This window comes from Medicago sativa, chromosome 3 (assembly GCF_051527215.1).
Source record: "Medicago sativa cultivar Bolivia chromosome 3, Bolivia_mono, whole genome shotgun sequence".
In the NCBI taxonomy this organism is placed as follows: domain Eukaryota; kingdom Viridiplantae; phylum Streptophyta; class Magnoliopsida; order Fabales; family Fabaceae; genus Medicago; species Medicago sativa.
In genome coordinates this window covers 51,901,719-51,922,245 of record NC_140751.1, presented here as the reverse complement: position 1 = coordinate 51,922,245, position 20,527 = coordinate 51,901,719, and the positions used below count along the sequence as shown (strand labels likewise).

The following is a 20,527-nucleotide window of genomic DNA, read 5'->3' as shown; positions in this document are numbered from 1 at the left end:
ATTTTGTTTTTGGAAATAGTCCCTGACCCCAGTTATGTGATGATTTGTCACTTTTATAAATTAAAAAATAATTATTGTATCTGTTTTATTATTATTTTTTAATTAAAAAATAATTATTGTTATATAAATTATAAAAAAATAATATTCTTTTTATTAAGTAAACACATATGCCACATATGAACAAAAGTGACAAATCATCACATAATTGGGGTCAGGGACTATTTCCAAAAACAAAATTTTTTGCAGGGACCAAAAACTATAAAAAAAAAATTGCAGGGACTAAAACCAAAACTGACCTATTTTTGCAGGGACCAAAAACTATAAAAAAAAAATTGTAAGGACTAAAACCAAAACTGGCATATTTTTGCAGGGACCAAAAACTATAAAAAAAATTTGCAGGGACTAAAACCAAAACTGACCCATTTTGCAGGGACCAATACCATATTTTAACCAATTTAATATAATATGTAAACTTCTGGTTTACAGTAATATGTTCTTGCATTGCACTAATATAAGTGTATTACATATCAGAGAGAAAAATATTTTTTCCACGACAGTTATATCTCATAATCTATATATATTTAACAACTCCCCTTTGGTTTCAATATGATATCCATTTAGATGAATATCTTAAAATTCAATAAAAAAATTATGAGACTTAGAGGAATATAATGCAATCTCAATTTGTAATTTTGTTTCTTCATGTAACAATACATCAACTCTTCAGGAGTCTTAAATAATTTTATAGATCTTCGGGAACTATATCACTATTGATCAATAAAATCACTATTTGAGCAATCCTTCAGATTTAATACAATCAAGAATTATCATTTGAAACATCATTTGTAAACTTCTGATTTACAATAATATATGTTTCATTTATTCTAATCCATTTGAATCAATAATGATAAAAAATAAAATCTATCCAAATGAAACTATATAATGAATATTCTAGAACTTGATTTATCTTTGACACGTACTTCCTCGAACAAGTAAGCCTTTATATATTATACATTTTTTTTTACTAAATTTACATATATCATACATTGTTTTTTCTTTCAAGATAGTATTTGGGTAACACAAATTATCAATACAATATCTTTCCAAAGTTTAACATCTTCAAAGTGTATATTATAAATAGGTTTAAATGTGTAATTGGTCCTTGCACTTTCAACAGATTTTGGCATTGGTCCCTGCACTTTTTTTTGTTTGGCATTGGTCCCTGCACTTTGTAAAAATATTGTCATTGGTCCCTGCACTTTTTTTTGTTTGACATTGGTCCCTGCACTTTGTAAAAATATTGGTATTGGTCCCTGCACTTTGTAAAAATTTTGGTATTGATCCCAATCATTTCATGCCACGTGGCACCAATACCAATATTTGTCCAAAGTGCAGGGACCAATACCAATATTTTTACAAAGTGCAGGGACCAATGCCAAACAAAAAAAAGTGCAGGGACCAATGCCAATATTTTTACAAAGTGCAAGGACCAATGTCAAACAAAAAAAAGTGCAGGGACCAATGCCAAAATCTGTTGAAAGTGCAGGGACCAATTACACATTTAAACCTTATAAATAAGATCATGATCAAATAAATTTATTTCATAAGAAAATATACATTTCTCACATGTAATATTTACGAGATAATAATCTTTACAAGATTTGAAGAAATAAAAGGAAATAAATGAAAATTAACTCATAAAAAGATATTATAAAGAACTATTATTAGAGAAAGATTTATGCTTGTCTTGTAACTCAAGCCTTCTAATAATCTTATGAAATAGGAAAGAAGAAAATCAAAATCAGATATTTACTCATAGAATAAATAAACAATCTTGCAAGATTTTAAAAGGAAACAAATAATAATATAAAATTTTAAAATGTTACCTCATTAATAAAAATTCTTTGACAAATAATGAAATAAAATAAATGTTTGATCAAATATTAATTTCATACTAACATAATTTTGTGACCTTGACGTAAGGATTTGGTCCATCCTTAATTGAGATTGAAGAGGGATGGATCATCCACTTATAGAGGGGTATGGGTAATATGATAGTCTCTATTTAATTAATTATCATAACCATAAAATTGATTATATAAAATAAATAGTATGATTTCTCAATTTTGTTAATTCAGGAGAATATTTGACTAGTTTCGTCTTCAAATTAATACAAAGATCAAATAGATTTTATATTTCTATATATTTTTATCATTGTCTAAATGTGTAGTTCTTCAAGAACTCAACATCAAATCTTCATATTTTTTTTTCTAGATAGATAGGAAGATCAATTGATCTTATAAATTGCTATCATGTTTTAAACATGTGGTTCTTCAGGAACTCCACATCAAATCATCGTAAACGATGATCAATAAAGATCACACCTTATGCAATGGTACCATAAATATAAATGGTGGGAATATTACTTAGAGCAATACTACAAGGATGCTCGGGTATAATTTCTTTTATTTACAAATTCATTCTTCAAGAAATACTTTTAATATTAAATATTTAGTTTCGTCAGGAACTATGTCACATATGTTCTTTATAAACAATGATTGAGAAAAAATAGCTCTATAGACTATATTCTATCCTTCAATAATAATTAATATGAATTAAATAATGACACATGTATCAAATTATCATTTTTAACATTTTGCATTTGAGTTTGATATCAAATCGCCTAGGAATAAAATTCTAAGGTCATGATAACATATGAGATACCATTTTCACACAGATTACTGATTAACAACTAATTTTTAAATATTAATTCATCATTAACAAATAGGAATCACCACCACACCAATTAATTTTTTACTCATAACCTATTCTCAATCATAACCTGTGCACACCAACACCCGTCCAGAAACACCATACTAAGGTTACTCTGACATTTTAACACCAATTTTTATACAATTTACCCATTAACAACAACTCCTCACACGGTTAATTCGTTATTCAAACCATAACCAATTATCTCACCAAACTTCCTCTCACAACCTATACACATCAACACCTCTCACCAACACCAATCAACATCAATTTACTCCATAAATTTCTATGATAACAACACAACATCATAGGGTTCATAATAACCCTAAAATTGAGAATAAAAAGACACAACAAGATTAGGGTTCAAGAACCCTCTTCTCCCCACAACAAAATTAATCCCAAGATGAATAGTTTCTACCCCTGACCTTGATATTTAGCAGCAACGATGAATTCGACGGTTTCATATCTCCCTAGCTTTCTCTTCATACCTCCTTTCCTCCGAAACACTAGTTTTTCCTTTGCTCCTCTCAAAATTAAATTTGTAACCCTAATTCTATAATGTTCTTCTCTATTTATTTTCTCTCATAATTCTTAAACAGACCTGCTATTTGCAACCCTATTCTGGTTACTATTCTTTCCGTAACAACACAACTTTGTTGTTTATACCTCTAATGACATGTCATCTGACGTTATTCTTAGCATATTTTTCAGTCAATTTCAGTAGGTTTTAGCAGCAAAAAGGAGGAGTATTAGAACGATTACCTATAATTTCAAGAACATCCAAAGATTTGTGAAAACTTTGGGAAGAACTTGAATGAAGATTCAAGAGGCCTCATGACACTTTACAGTGGAAGGAATTTTGTTGCCAAGTTCCGAGGCAAGTTATTTGAAGACGAAGACCTAAAACGATGGAAAATCAGAGAAACTGGGCCCAAGAAGGCACACCATGCGCCTAGAGCACATGGCATGCGCCTAGAGCATGGCAAAAACTTTCCATGCTCCTAGAGCACATTAAAATGAACCCAGAGCATGGATTTAGGTGCACACTCATGCGCCCTGAGCATCTGAAGTGCGAGGGGCGCAGGCGTAATTTTATGCTTTCTTGTGGGTAAAGCCCACAATTTTAGCCCAAACCTAGTTAGAAACTCTCACTATCAATACCAGCTTTCCTCATTCAGAATTTCTTGTTCAAATGGAAGGCAATTCTAGAGCTTCGGAGGAGTTTCTATCTTCTCCTTGATTTTCTACGGTATGTTTTTATCTTTAATACTTTGTTTTTAGTTACCATGTCTAACTAATTTTTTTTAGGTTAGAGTTCTAAGATGAACCTCTATTTATTTTTGTTGGATATTCATTTAATATAATGTCGTTTTATTTTATTTATTTTCTGTTCGCTATTTAGTTTTATTAGGAATTATTTATTTCAAAGGATCGTAACTCTAGATTAGATACTTAGGTTGTCCTCGTGAGCTTAGCTCGGTTGATATGGACAGTGCATAATATATGCAAGGTCCGGGGTTCAAACCCCGGCCACCACAAAAAAAAAGATACTTAGGTTGTGACATGGCCTAATATTGATATTACAATCTTGCTGCTTATATCTTTATATTTATAGCTCGTATATTAATATCTATCTGTCTAGGAAGTAATTAGTTAGTAATTAGTGAAAGATACCGAAAGAGAGTTGACCCTAGTAGTAAGTACTTAAGAGGTGACATTACTAATACTGAGTAAAATATGCTGAACCTAGGAGGTAACTAGTTAGTGATTTAGGAAACAAGCGACTCCGTGGAGTGAACCTAATAGAACCATTCTCTTCGATCTTTGGTAAGGTAGACGTTGATAGGGCTGCCCGTTTGTAGAACTACTGAGAGAGAGTGTGTTATGAGTGTCCTAAGATTCATAGATGAATATACCTAAGGAACCTTGGCCTTCATTGCCTTGAGAAATGGTGGAAAGACAACATAAAGTCTATGTTTTCAATTACCTTTGAGGTGGTAAGACCCCACACGTAAGGATCAGAATGTGACCAATAGGTGCATCCAAACATCGTAGGGATAAACCTCGTTAACTGAGAAGTATAAACCCCACATGTAAGGATCTCCGTGTGATCAACAGGTGCATCTTCCAACCTATTAGGTTGGTCACGTCCCAACGGTCTCATCACTTGTATAATCTACTTAAGATAAATAAACGACGACATTTACTGTTATTTAATATCCAACAATATAAATAGGAGGATTCGAAGAATCCTAACCACTGATTACTTTTCTGAAACCAAAACAGGTAAACTTGCTTTGTTGCAAATAGATAAAAATTGCAAACTTCTAACCCTTACTCTTTTATTATATCGTCAAACTTAAAAATAAGTAACACGAATTGTTTGGACGAAATGACAATCCCTGTGGATACGATACTCTACTTATCATTTTATTACTAGGTAAACAATTTAGTACACATGCCTAATCCGACCATCAACCTCCCTCTGTCTAAGCTACTAAAATGCTACACAACTTACTACTTACACCCCTTTTCCATCAAGTTTTACTAGTGCACCTCTGTTTGCACTATACTTTCTTATTCTCACTAAAAACGCTATTTTATTCCTTGAAATTATTTTCTTCCATTAATTCTTGAACCAACTCGTTAACTCTCCTCTACTTTCTTATTATATATAAGATTTATAACCACGAATAATTTAATTAATAATATCAAACAATCAATACTACTACTAATGATAATACTAATATTATCCAATAATAATACTAATATTGTCTAATAATAATACTAACATATTAATATTAAAAATTAGGGTGTTACAGTGTGCAACGCTGTTTTGCTGATTTTTGTCCTTAGTAGCATCTACATATTCTCCATCACATTTCCCAATAGAGTTTTAAGCATGCTAACACTTTTCATCATGACACTATTGTTAGAAACTAATGTGTTATTACCTTTGGATAAATATGTAGCCTATAAAGAGAATTGAGTCATAAGAACCATGATAATTTGACATTCATAAGTATTGAATAATAAGACAAAAATATTTCAATCAAAATACTATTTAAGTTCAACAAAATAAATATTGTTTCAGTACTGACAAAATTCTAATGACTCAAAGGTTAATCAACATTTAAGTCCAAAACTATAAATATTGGTTCAGCAGATATAAAATTCTCAACATTCAAAGCATCAACCTACATTTTGATGATGAACCTGCACCACAAACACCCATTTTAAAAATTATTATAAATGATTTATTTCATTGTTTATAGGAAAATTAGGAAAATAAAACTTAAGCAATATTTATGCTATAAATATGCAATTAAAATTGAGAAAACAATTCAATTTTTTAAGTATCAATTCAAGTAAGTGGAATGTTAAGATGTGTATTATTTACTCACTTGGACCGAATGGTAAACAAAACATTTGTTAAGTACTAAGCATGTTTTTAATTAATTGTTACTAAATAGAATTTAGAAAGAAGAAATATTAACTCAAATATGATGATATTTTCACTTAATATTGATTAACTAATAGAATTATTAGAAGACTGCTCTTTAGATGAGATTTTAGATACTTTTCAAGATATCACTATTTAAGGAAACGTCAGTGGCAAATATTAGCAAGAAAAGAGAGATGAATCTCCTTGTCATCTAAGACCCCTTTTAATGTTAATCTCCTGAGTAATATTATATTTATAAAAGGCAGACAATAATTGAGAAAAGGTAACCTTGAGTCCAAGTTCTACAATGGTGCATCAAAGCCAAAAATCCCAAACATATAATAATTACCATACAAAATATACCGGAGTCATGCATTTATTTAAATTCAATAATGAAAATTAACACACACACACACACACACACATTCTTCAACATTTTATATAGATCATTCCCTAAAAAAACATTTTATATAGATCATAGATTTCATTTACCATCACCTCATCATCTACTAGTTGCCTACGTACCTTTAATAAAGCAGTTTGCGTTTTGACATATGAGATAGATTATGCTCGTTTCTAACCTATCATCAAAGACCTTATCTATGAATTTATACAAGCACCCGATATGGGTCTAAAATGATAAAGGTTATGGAATTAGTCTTTTTTAGTTATAACAGTAAGAAAATAAGAGTAGAAAATTTGTGCAAGTTTAGCATTACTATCGAATTGATCAAATTTACCCTAACTTTGAATTGGTCAAATATAACCTCTCATCCTATAATAACCTTAGGAAGGTGATAACATGAACTTTTGGTCGGTCAGAAAATGGATATACGAAGAAAAGAAAGAAACGATTCTTTTTGTTGCATGTGGAGAGTCCTGAAGTAAATAGCTCACTGCTCATCTGAGATAGGTTCTTCTGAACAACGTATGATTGTTAGTTACTTCAATTTACCAAAACCAATTGGTTCTATATTGGGAAAGTTGGGGATTGAAGAAATACCCTGCACATAGGTCCCTCCATCTTATGGATAAGATACAAGTTCGAACAGCTTCTTTTGTAATATGAAAGTCTAAGATTTGTATAATAATGGAATTAGGCATGGTACTAATTATGTCCACTTCTATTTCATTGTGCATTACTGTTTTCGTCTTAGGATCTTTCTTCATAATGCATAATGAAATAGCCTTATAAGAAAAGAGTAATACATAATGAAATAGAAGTGGACATAATTAGTACCATGGTTGATTCCATTATTATACAAATCTTAGATTTTCATATTGCAAAAGAAGTTGTTCAAACTTGTATCTTATCCAAAAGATGGAAGGACCTTTAGAAATATCTTTCTACTTTGAACAAGAGTCATGTACATTTTCAAAGAACAAATTTTGTCAAGAAGTTCGTGAGTAAGGTTTTGCAACACCGTGAAGACTCTAGTGCCTAGTGTAATATTGAAGTTGATCACGAAGGATGTATTTCCCCAAAAAATTTGAGCAAGTTGATTCAATTTTGATGTATCACATAACGTGGAAAAATTCAAAGTTTGCACCTACCTTCATAACAAGGAAAATAATATGCTACTTTTTCAATCAATATTTTCCCTTCATTCTTTAAATTGTCTTGACCTTTCATTCGGTAGAGCTCGATCTCGATGAATAGTGAAGCTTCTAGAAACTATAGACCTTCTAGAGTTAGTAAGATGTCGTCTAAGAAATGTTATAATTACTTTAGATGATGACAATGGTTGTGCTAAGCCTTTCTTAAAATGTAAGATGTATATTACTTTATTCATTGACAATTTCAAATTAATCAGAGATGACAAAATTCTTTGTATATCTGGTGATAAACTTTCTAGTCTAGCTATTAGATATGACTTTGTTGATTGCAAACATTTAAAACTTTAGATATATGCTCCAAATCTAAAATCACTCCATTTTGAGGGTTATCTTCCATCCAATAATAATCATCAAGTCATTGAGCAGAAGTTGGATTTGATAGAACATGCAAGAATCGTTGTTTCGAATCAAGATCATCTAAAAGTTCTATAATCTTTAAAGAATTTGTTCAAAAGGATTAGTAATGTACACTCATTGATTCTCTCTTCGCCTAATCATCAGATACTTGAAATTGTGGCATGTCTTACTTATAAAACTATATAACCTTTCTTGTTTACCTCAAATAGTTACTAATGAATTTTGCACATTAACCTTTAATATGGGCACGAACTTTCTTCAATCCCCAATTTTTCCAATATAGAATCAATTGATTTTGGTAACTTGAAGTCATTAACAATCATATGTTGTTTAGAAGAACCTATCTCAGAACCTATCCACATGCAACAAAGAGAATCATTTCTTTATTCTCTTTGGGAGACCTTAGTTATAGTTTGTCCACATACCCATAATCGGATTGTGTCCCTTGAAACTTGTCTAAGTCTAATGGCACATAATTTGAAAAATTAAGAATGAAAATAAAAGTAGGTCAATAAGAGTTATGAAGTAACCTAGACTTGAAACCTTAATGATGTGAAATATCCTTTCCGGATTAGGCGAAGCTACGCCAAGCTTAAAAGGGGGAAATTACTAAGCAAAACACTTAGATGGTGAACATGGTATGACTTTGACAAAGGTCACAAAAATTCTACCCCACAGGAGATACATGATAAAACTCTAGTGATATTTTAAAATTATCATAATTTATCCAGTATATAATCTATTTTCCTTAGTAACATATCATATGAAATAAATTTCTAATAAAAACACAAAACTTTAAAGATACTAACCCTTGTCTTCTAGTAAAATACTTTGGGTATCTCATTTCCTTTTCAACAGACTTTCTTGCCAAGGCGAGTTCCATCCTTCTCAAATCTTTCAACTTCTTTCTCAGATCGGCAAGTAAGTCTAGGTATATCCCTATGAATATAGAACTACAAAACATCGATTTTGTAGTCATTGTTATACATTTATCACATTATTTCAATTGTAAGATATCAATGAAATTGAATAGGAATCAGAATTCTAAATAAATAAAAAAATAAAAAAAAATAAAAAAATAAGATGCACTTGATCATTATCTTATTTTACATTCAGAAAACTTTCGCCTAAGTTGCAATTGAAAAATACGAAATTGTGCAACATGTATCATTTATTTAAAATTAAATAAAATCCCAGCACAAGAAACTAGAAAGTAGAAGAAATAATGAAGATAATAAATTATCTTACAATATCTTTCCTTCCATTTTTCCTTATTTTAGTTCTTTGGATCCATCTTCCAATCCATGCAGGTCTGGGATCATTTTGTTTCTTAGAACGTTGATTAGATTGCTTCGATGGTCTTCCTCTCTTTCTTCCCTGTAACATTAATATAAGTAATAAAAATGTGATCAAGATGGGAACTTATATCTTGGTGAAAATATACAATTAATGTTTATTTTACCTATAGAAGATCTTGTAATTAACATTTTGTCAAAAAAAAAGATCTTGTAATTAACATGAAATTTATATTTTTTGAGTTGAAAATAACTTACCTTACCTTGTGGAACCTAGTCATAATGGAAAAAAAGATCATTGGTTGTTTAGGACCATTATTTCTTGTAGTCAAATTTTGATGCATCGACGTAGTTAGTACATACATTCTTGATCATTGATGAGATCATACAAAGAAAATTTCAAGTACGGTATTTTTTTATTTTTATAAAAAATTAAAATCTACACCAAAATCATAATGGTTTGATCTCAACCTAATGACCAAAGATGTATTGGCTACGCCAATCCGAAAAATATTGACATCAAGGATTTTGATTTTAATAAAATTGAAGTTGTATATTCAAGAGCAAATATTGTTGAAGCTAACAATGGAATTATTTGATTAAGAATTCAACTTCAATATATGAAAGTAATTTGTTAACATATTTTTTGAATTACATTTATTATCAGTAACAAGTGTTGAAATCCATAAATATTACAAAGTAGACTAACAATATTAAAACTAAAACATGCTAAATAATAAATATAAAGAATAAACATTGAAACTAGGGTTCCTAAAAATAAAGATATATACAAGCAACAATATAGAGAAAAGTCATAAGAAATATGTCTAAGAGGATTTCAATGTTGATTCACATGACTTTGTGGTTAGTGAAATATTTTAAGGGTTATCTTAATGTTCACATGCTAGAGGTTAGCATTGATGTTATGGAATTGGTTTCTATGTCATTGTTGCTATTTATTGTTAGGATATAGATCTAGGAATAGTTTATATTGATTGGACTCTACTTTGTTGAATGTTCTTTCCCCTACTTCCATATTTTCTAATTGTGTTGAAATATCCATGGTGTTCAAAATTTAATATATCATCAATTTCGAGAAATATGTAGATAATGATTTTTCTAAGATAGAGTTATCTTTAAGTTTAGTTACTTGGTTGGTCTTATAGGGAGTGTATACAATATAAAAGTATGGAGACTTTAATCCAAATAACAAACAACTAGGCATGTATTTGTTTACTAAATACATATTGTAGCATCATACGATAGGCTAAAAGTTATGTCTTAAAGGAGTAGCTTAATGCACATTCAAATTGTTTCACAATCAAAATATATATATACTCGAAGGTATCTCTCCATTTTGATCCAATCTTAGTATTGGCCTTCCAATTGGTACTAAATACAACCCTTTAAGGATGGTGATGGTTTTCAATATGCATGTATGATTGAAGATTCATTCTAGGAGCTGAATATTTGATCACACCCTAAATCTTACAAATGATTGATCCTGATATAAAATTTATTGTAACTTGAAAAAAAAATACACCACCTCAATTAAGTTATTATGAGTCTAAAATTCCTTTTATCTAATTGATTGTATAATAATTTTTATCAAATCATTAAAACTTGTTGATTTTTTTTTTTTTTGATATTAACTAGCTGGTTCTCAAAGGAAAGTGGCCTTGGTAATCAGGAGTTTGACCAAAAAGTAAGTAAATTCTAGACAATAATTGTTCCACCGAAGAATCCTACTCATATTCTCTTGAATATTATTCCTTGGTGGAGATCATTAAACACATAAGCCCAATTGCTTGATTAAAACTTGTTGATTTAATCCAAGCTTGGCATGTATAAGTTGAATTGAGTGACATCAAAATATGGGCAGTTAGATATTGATCCAAGCCTTTATCTATCAAAGATTTATTAAAAATATGACTTTGTATCACCTTTCCTGTTGAGATCCTTCATAAAATTAAAAGGATAAAAATTACATGGATAAAATTTGACATGCCTAATAAGAATGATGGCATTATTGCTAAGGCAAAATTTCATTTTTTTTTTCAATTAAAGTTGAGATGTTTGAAGACTATTCTACAATTTCAGCAAGATCTGAGTGTGTCAATCCAAATTATGAGTCACTGTGTTTTGTTAGAAAAGAAATAGTTTCAAGAGAAAAATTTAACATACAAAATGAAGAGAGAAATTGATGAGACAGGAAATAAAGTAATTAAGTTCAATTACCCTTCTTCTTTTTCTTTTCAAAGGAGACTTTGAAGAATGGGTGTTTTGTTCTTCCCCTTTGAATGAGACTTGGAGGCTTTCTTCTTCATTCTCTGATTCTGGAATAGTTGATATGCTGGAATCCGCATTCTTCATTTCATCCAAGATTTGATCGTGAAACTCTAGACTCTGAGTCACTGTGGACTTATCAAATGACTTATAAAGAGATTGAAGTTAGGTTATTTATTTTCTCTTTGTTACTTTTAGACAATTACAAAGATGCTTCAATTGTCAGTGAAAGAAAGGTGGTAGAAATTGTATACGCTATAGAGGAAATTGAGGGAGAAGGTTATTTTCATCATTTCCAATAACATTGATTAAAAAAGACAAAATATCATTTTAAAATAATAAAAAAAATTATTTGGTCAAAGTCTATTGAATATTTTAAAGTTTTTCTATCACTTTTAGAAAACATTTACTACTTATATTTTTTATTATTAATATTATGCTTTTTTTAGTGATTGTTTTTTATTATGCTATAAATTATAAATAAAATAAGAAACAATTTATATCACATTGAATAGAATAAAATATCTCATAATTTTTTTTGTTATTCAGTTTTGAACACAGTATTCTATTCTCTTTACAACAACAATATAATTATAATAATTAAACAAGCACATTTTAATTTTATTGTAGGATAGTTCTTAAATTTTCACAACATTTTAATTTTATAGTAGGATAATTCTTAAATTTTACAAATTTCTTAATCGATGGTCCTTCATATTCTTTTTCCTTGTTATATATATATATATATGAGTTAATAGGTCTTTACCCCCTGTAATATAGGTCATTTACGGTTTTCTCCCCTGTAATTTTTTTTATTTACCCCCTGTAAAAAAAATTGTTTTGATATACCCCCTAATAGGCCCAACAAAAACGAAAATTTCTTGAAAAAATAAAATAAAATTGGTTTTTGTTTGGCCTACTAGGGGGGTAAATCAAAAAAAAAAAATTTAAGGGGGTAAATAAAAAAAATTTATAGGGGGAAAAAACCGAAAATGACCTATATTACAGGGGGGTAAAGACCTATATATATATTGTTATATCCTGCTTAATTCTTAACAGACTGTAGTATCCATTAAGCATGTCCAAGGAAACTTTTGTTTGTGAAGGGCATAAAAGTAAATGTGTTACACATGTATATAAACATGACTAACTCCTACTATTCCTCATTGTTAGAACAAGAATATTTCATACAAGTTCTCTTGGGTTTGATGATAACAAAGTATTGAAGAACAATTGGTATACTAACATATGTTCAAGTGTGCATGATCTACTTATCATGAAGAAGGAACATATGAAGAGCATCAGAAAGGGAGTGGGAAGCTTAGAAGACTATGGTGGAATATCTACTAGAAGGTCAACCAAAAGTCAATGTTTTGAGAAGAAGGATGTCTCACAAAATCTGGGGAGTGATTTCCATAGATTTTGCGAAGGACATCAGACACAAAATCTGATAGGCTACTTGGATCTGAGGGACCCAGAATCCACGCAAGCTTTTGTCTTATTCTGTGAGCTATCACTATCATAGTATATGATAGAGAAGTTCTTTTGTCTTCTTCCGTCTACGTGTGAAACCAGACAAAGGACATCAGGAACGAAGAAAGCAACAAATAATTCTTCTTTCAGTAAAGGAAATTCAAAGGACTTTCCAACGAACTATCCATATCAGGAAAAGGGCCAACATTCGTGATGAAGCTTCTCAATGAATCTGTTTGTGTTGGAACTCTTCTCCAAAGTCTCGCAAATCACTTCCTATAAAAGGAGTTGAAGACCTAAAGAAGAAGCAACAAGACTCTGCTATTTTTCTATGCCAAAACTCTGTTAAATCAAATAACACAAAACACTGGGGATTTATTTTCAAGTTTATATCTTAGAAATCCTAAGGAGTGAGTCTGTTCATTTGTTCAGTTTACACTAACTTGTTAGATATAGTGTAAGAACAAATTAACTTGTTCAAAGTCGGGGCAATCATTTTAGAAAGTATCTCTCTTGCGAGCTTAAGCATATAATTCTCTTGGTGAAACCTTGAGCACCTAGGGAGTCTCAGTCAGTTGTGATTGAGCAAGGTAAAGTCTTAAGTAGTTGTGCTTAAGCAAGGGAAGTCTCTTGCAAGTGTGCTTGAGCAAAAAAGTCTTTAGGTAGATTTCTAGAGCATGGAAGTCTCTTGAAATTGTGCTTGAACATTGAGAAGTATCTTGGTGTGTCCATGAGAAAAATGTAATCGATAGTGATTATAGTGAAATCCCTCCGAAGTGCAAGTGGACTGGACTACTCTTGTATTGTAGGAGGAACCATTATAAATTGTTATGTGTCTGTCTTTTCTCTCTCTTTGACTCTTTACCTTTTATCTTTGTGTTATATATTCCGCTACATTTAGACTCTGAGTCAGAATCTGCAACATCAGATTTTGTCCATGTTGTGTTTAACGCTTTGAAAAGGAAATCGTCGAGAAGACCAACACAATTCATTGATAGATGATGGATGGATTGTAGCCATGCAAGAAGAACTGAATCAGTTCCAAAGAAATGATGTCTAGGATTTAGTTGCAAATCCCCTCGGAAGAACATCATTGGAACAAAGTGGGTCTTCAGAAACAAACTCAATGAGCAAGGCGAGGTTGTCAGAAATAAGGCCTGAGTTGTAGCTCAAGGGTATAATCAACATAAGGGTATTGACTATACAGAAACCTTTGCAATAAGATTAATTTTGTCCTATGTTGTCAATCATGGTATCATCCTATATCAAATGGATGTTAAGAGTGCCTTTCTAAATGATGTCATTTCTGAAGAAGTTTATCTGAAGCAACTTCATGGGTGTGAAGATCTAAAACACCCAGGTTATGTTTTCAAGCTTAAGAAGTCACTTTAGGGTCTGTTTGGTGCGCATGATATGATAGAGATATGATATGATAAAGAGCTGGATAATGATAGGATATGATAGTGATAGGATAAACATTTATCATATCCTATGTTTGGTTAACACATGATAAAAAAGGTGATAGCATTATTTAATCCTATCATGTGTTTGGTGCACACTTGATATTTACATGATATGATAAATATTATATTTAAGTGATAAAATTTCTCTAAAAAAAGTGATAAAATTATCTTTAGATTTTTTTTTTAAAAAAATAAATTTTAATATTTTATAATAATATTAAAATTAGAGGTTTTTTGTACCAAAAAAATAAAAAATAAAAATTAGGGGTTTGAATTATCTTCTTCTCCAAATACCAGCCGCATAGTAGCAATTATCCTTGAAAATTCATTCACCATGGTAGCAATCGTGAGAAGAGATTGAAGGAACACAATAATTAGTAGTAATTTAGAATGAACTACTAACATCTAGAGTAACATAAATTAAAAAACAAATAAATAAATAAATAACGAGAGGGCAGTAGCAACAATATTGATTTGGTTTTGAACATAATCCAAGCACAAAAAGCAGAGGGTGGGAAAGAAGAAACACGGAGGAAAAAATCAATTAAGTAAAATTAGCGTTTGTTGCAGAAGGTGAGAGTCGAAGAAGGGTTTTGGAGGAAACTGAAAACACGCTTTTGGATAAGAATTACAAAGGCTTAATAGGATGGGATTAAAAATAGGTTTAAATTATCATTTTCTGTTGGTGCACCAAACAACAGATTCAATCAGGATATGATAGTGTTATCATATCCTGTCTTCTTATCATGCGCACCAAACGGACCGTTATGGTCTGAAACAAGCTTCTAGAGCTTGGTATGCAAGACTGAGTAACTTCCTACTTGAAAAAGGGTTTCAAAGAGGATAAGTTGACGCTACTATTTTTAGAAAGACACTAAAGAAAGATACCTTGATTGTCCAAATATATGTTGATGATATCATTTTTGGATCTACCAATGCTGCTATTTGCAAAGAGTTTTCAAAAACCATGTAGGCTAAGTTTGAGATGAGTATGATGCGGAAATTAAAATTCTTTCTTGGTATTCAAATCAATCAATGGAAACATGAAGTCTATGTTCATCAATCTAAATATACAAGGGAACTTCTAAACATGTTTAAACTTGAAGATTGCAAACTAATGGCTACACTAATGCATCCAAACTGCAACATGAGCAAAGAAGAGTCCAGCAACAAGGTAGATCAGAATTTGTACAAATGTATGATTATTTAGCAGCTTCAAGGCCATATATTTTGTTAAGTGTTTGTCTGTGTGCAAGATTTCATTTAGATCCTAGAGAATCCAACTTAACATATGTTAAGAAAATCTGTAGGTATCTAAAAGGAACAACTAGTCTAGGAATTCTTTATAAGAAATTTCAAGATTATAAGGTGGTTGGATATTGTGATGTTGATTATTCTGGGGATACGATTGAGAGAAAATCCACGAGTGGAAATTTTCAGTTCCTTGGTGATAACTTAATATCTTGGGCAAATAAAAGACAGAGAACTATTACACTATCAACAGTAGAAGCAGAATACATCTCAGCTGCAAGTTGTTGAACACAGCTAATATGGATGAAGCATTAATTATAAGACTATCAAATTAGTGAAAGTAGTATCTAGTTTACTGTGATAATATTGCAGCCATATGTCTTTCTAAGAATCCAATTCTTCACTCAAGGGCCAAGCACATAGAGATCAAGTATCATTTCATAAGAGACTATGTTCAAAAAGGTGTTATATATACGCAATTCATTGATACTGATCATCAATGTGATGATATATTTACAAAACCCTTGTGCGTTGAAAGATCTGATTTTATTAAAAAGAACCTGAATATGCACTTTATCTCAGAATGATGATTGCCTCTGAGTGATAACACAAAATTTGGAGAAGATTGAAATTACTTTCTTAGAACCCCCGATGAGTATCTAAGACAAGTAGCATGACCTGAAACAAATTATGGAGTGATACAGAAGTTGGATAATCTAGACTCTGACAATGCATGGAAGTGGAAAAGTTCAATATTCTACCTATCCACCTATGTATTACTTCCCTGAGTAAGTTTATGACGTGGCTTGCGACTATTAGGTAATAAGATGTAGGCTATGATGACCAAACTCTATTTACGATATCATCGCTCTCCCAAATGTCATTAATGTTCTTGTCTTTTGTTTCCTTCTGAAGATGAAAAGTTTCCTTCTTTTGTTTATAAATAGTTTTTCTTATACAAACATTTCATTTTATCTTTCAAAAAGTTTTATGATAAACAACCTAATGTTCATAGAACTGATAGTGAAACTGAAGTCCAAAATGATGAACTCTTAAGTATCTGGGAAAGTATTTACAATCTCAACAGGACTGAGATTGAAAATCTTTGGACGTCCAGATGTAGAGTTCATAGTCTAGGATTTAGTTTTAGTATTAGGATCTTTGTTTGCTTGTTTTGTTTATTGTTTTCTAGTTTTGTTTTTCTTGTTTTTCAAATTGTAATTTCTCTGATTAATGAAGATTGTTTATCTTTGTCGGATTGCATCTTTGTTGATTTATAATTTTACATGTTTTTATTTTATTTTCTGTTTTTTTGTTGTAATATTTGTTGATCACAGAAAGGGGAGAAATGATAAAGTATTTGCACGTTGAGCCTAATAGAAGTTAAAGAACCTAATTTAAATTTTCATTATTTTTTAATTAAAAAAATGCACTTAATTGATTAATCTTATCAGGCTCTGATAAGGTATCCAATTGGTCTTAATCTGAGCTTGCAAACCTCTGTGGGATCAAAGATTCTGATATCTTATTTGTTCTGATGCACTTAAAAGTAACTAAGAATGAATTAATTAACTGGGAATATGACTTAGGAGGATCTTGCAAACCTCACCTTAATGGACTATCACAGATTCAGGGGGAGCTTGCAAACCTCAAAACCTGCGACTTTATGACTCAGGAGGAGCTTGCAAAGCTCAAACCCTGAAGTCTAACTGTTAATTAAATTAACAACAATTGTTCAAAATACTTATGTTTGTCATCATCAAAAAGAGGGAGATTGTTAGAACAAGAATGGTTTATACAAGTTCTCTTGGGTTTTTGTTGATAACAAACTATTGAAGAACAATTGGTATACTAATATATGTTCAAGTGTACATGATCTACTTATCATGATGAAGGAACATATGAAGAACATTAGAAAGGGATTGGGAAGCTTAGAAGATTATGGTGGAAGATCTACTGGAAGGTCAACCATAAGTCAACGTACTCAGAAGAATGATGTCCCACAACAACTACAACAAGATAATGAGGTCGAAGAGGATGTTGGTGGAGAGGTGGTTGATGATGTTTTCTCGGATTATCCGAGAGATTCTCATGGTCGATTCATCTTAAAGCCTAGTGGAAACTCGTAAGTATTATCATATTACCTACATACTTCAATTTCAATTATTTTATGTATATTTTAAGTTGTAGTAATGTTTAATTATGAGTTTTTATCATCTTTTTGCCTTGCAAACCGACTGCTGAAGCTATCAGAGCCATCATCCATAACTGCTATCATAAATTTTGGAAGACATATGGTGACGTGGATGACAATGAGAAAGAGCGCTGGTTTAGGCTCTTTGAGGTTACTTCAAATCTATATCATAATTTCTATTTTATTTCATATGCACAATTGTTATACTATACTAATTTTCTTTAATATGTTATAATGCAGGGTAAGTGTTCTTGGAAAGCCGAGTATCATGATATAATGCGGCGTAATTTTCATATTAAAGCTTCTGCGCGTTTTTCAGATTTGCTTAGAAGAGCCCGTATTCGGTTTGAGGAGACAAGAAAGCGACCACATTGGATTGGCCCGCCTATCTTTGATGACTTGGTTAAGTACTGGGCATCTCAGGAGTTCAAGGAAAAATCAGAGAAAGCAAAGAAAAACCGGGCGTCGGAAAATGGAGGATGCATTCACACTGGTGGTTGCTTAAGCAACGGAGAGCATGCTGAGCGTTTGGTAAAAATAATAAACTTTTAATTATTTTTTCATATCATATTTAAATTTGATTGTTTTAAATCAGCACTACTAAATTTATGCTTTCGACCATAAAATTTAATGTTTAATTAATTCATAATTTTATTTCTTGTGACAAATAGGCTAGGAGGTTATGTCGGGAACCGTTTATTAACGAGCTTCACGACAAAACGCACAAAAATAGGTCCGGCCAATACTGCGATGAGCGTGCTAGGAGAGTGCAGGTAATCTTTGATAATTATATGTCACATTTTATGCCTTAATGTTATTATTCTTTACATGAAATGTTTACGTGTCGCGAGTGCTGCGTTTTTGTCCTCTGTTGTTTCCTGTGTTGAGGCTGACTGTGTGTTTCCTACTGGCGTGCGTATCAGCTTCTGCTGTGCTGGTTTTAGCTGCTTTGCGGTTCTGTTTCCTGTGTTGGTTCTGTTTTAGCTGCTTTGCGGTTCTGTTTTAGCTGCTTCTGCTTTGCTGGTTTTAGGATGGGCATTACAGTTTTTTCAGCTGTTATTTTGTACGGTTCTGTTTCCTGTGTTGGTTCTGTTATTTCAGCTGTTATTTCTGTTATTTTCAGCTGTCATTCTGTTTTAGCTGCTACTGTTGTTTGTGAAACTGCTAGTTAGTGAAAACATGTGCTTAGGCCTTAATGAGCTAATTAGTTGGTAGCCCAAACCTAGGTGTACTTTTTAAGTGCAAAACCTATAAAATTATATGCTTTGATACGAGGAACCTATGCATTCTTTCTACTTTATGTGTCTATAAAATGTCATGACTGGAAAATTATAACTGCTTCAGATTTATATACTATAGTCCATTCATTTTCTGCAACTAAGTTTCCAAACAGATTTATATTGTTGATGATGATACTGCTAGTTATTGTTTAATGTTGGTTTACTAGACTATAAAGCATAAACTATTTTGTTATTATTTGAACAGGATGAGTATGACCGGCAACTGGCTGAGGCTATTCAAAATGGGTCAACTGTTGATCACACTTTATCCTTCCGTGGACAAAAGTTGCTGGTGAGAAAAAGAAAGGAAAGCTATATGGTCTTGGAAATTAGCCACTAACTACCGGAAGGGTAGTGTTGCGTCAACTCTAAGACTTAGCCTCAACCATGGTGAAGGATCCTCCCAGCAGCCTGAGCTGACGCCAGAGATGCGGGAGCTTATACATAGACTGATACAAGAGCAATTTGCGCAGCAGATGGCGAGTCAAGCAGCCGTTGTGCAAGACTTGCTTAACCGTCAAAGGTCATATGAGGAGCAGCTGGCTCAGCTTAGGCAAGCGCAGGCTCAAGATCCCTCTCACACTAGAGCACCGGTTTTAAGTCCCAATGTTGACCCTTATCCGGTTGATAGAGATGAGGAGGATAGAGATGAGGAGGATGATCAGGATGATGAGGAGGATTGAAGCCCCACTGTTATTTTTTTTTTTTTGAAGTCCCACTGTTATGTATGTCTCTTTATCTATTTAATTTCTTCGTCGGCAATATTTGGGGAAATTTCTTATACTTCCCGGTACAATTTCTACCTATTTGATACTTATGTATGTCATATTTTGCACAATTTTAATTTTAATGCTGCTGGACTTATTATTTTATGTGTTCTATTACTTTAATTTGCATTGTTAACTTCTTTTTCTAAACCAATTAAATTAAAATAACATTTTAAAAACGTTTTTTAAATAATTTTTATTATTAAATAAATTTTTAAAAAAGAAATAAAAAACAATTTAAAAACGTTTATTTTAAATATTTTCATAATTAAATTTAATTAATTTTCGAAAATAAAATTTAAATTCTTTTTTAAAATTATTTTAAAT

At 31.4% G+C, this 20,527-nt stretch overlaps 2 long non-coding RNA genes and 1 pseudogene across 2 annotated transcripts; 2 read left to right on the top strand and 1 right to left on the bottom strand.

Annotated features, from left to right (window-relative positions):
* Nucleotides 1–9,003: 9,003 nt before the first annotated feature.
* LOC146938163 (uncharacterized) lies at nucleotides 9,004–11,975 on the bottom strand. Its single transcript, XR_015033354.1, has 3 exons — nucleotides 11,725–11,975; nucleotides 9,440–9,568; nucleotides 9,004–9,144 (listed from the first exon to the last, which is right to left on the bottom strand). It is a non-coding gene; the product is annotated as an uncharacterized LOC146938163 (long non-coding RNA).
* Nucleotides 11,976–18,083: 6,108 nt separating this feature from the next.
* Nucleotides 18,084–19,110, top strand: LOC146938162 (uncharacterized). Its single transcript, XR_015033353.1, has 3 exons — nucleotides 18,084–18,303; nucleotides 18,394–18,684; nucleotides 18,825–19,110. It is a non-coding gene; the product is annotated as an uncharacterized LOC146938162 (long non-coding RNA).
* A 74-nt stretch (nucleotides 19,111–19,184) lies between these two features.
* LOC146938161 (uncharacterized) lies at nucleotides 19,185–20,305 on the top strand (annotated as a pseudogene).
* Nucleotides 20,306–20,527: the final 222 nt, after the last annotated feature.